We start from the raw sequence: 390 nt of genomic DNA, 5'->3' as shown, positions 1-390 counted from the left end.
ATTTCTTGATCTTCCTCACTGTCAGCACCTGTTTTGTAACTTGATTCTGTCACTTGAACTTCCTGGTAATCTGAAGTCTGTATCATTTTCTGGAGCTCTTTCGATGTTGAATCCTGTTCTAGCATGGCATTATTTTGTGCATTTGATATGGTCAATTCTTCATTTGATTGAGTCCACACAATACTTGGGCTGTTATTCAGTTTGTCTTCATTGGGTATAACAGGGATGATAATGGGCAATGCTTGTGAAAGAGCTTTTGAGCTTTCTGCAATTTCTAAACTCCCTCTTTTTGGATTGCTGTTGTTTTCAATTTTATCTTCTTCACATTTGATGGCATCCTGTGGAAATGGCATTGTTTGGATGCTCGTAGTTTCTTTTATATGCATACAC

Source organism: Cryptomeria japonica, chromosome 7, assembly GCF_030272615.1.
Source record: "Cryptomeria japonica chromosome 7, Sugi_1.0, whole genome shotgun sequence".
NCBI classification, from domain to species: Eukaryota; Viridiplantae; Streptophyta; class Pinopsida; order Cupressales; family Cupressaceae; genus Cryptomeria; species Cryptomeria japonica.
This window is presented reverse-complemented; position numbering follows the sequence as displayed.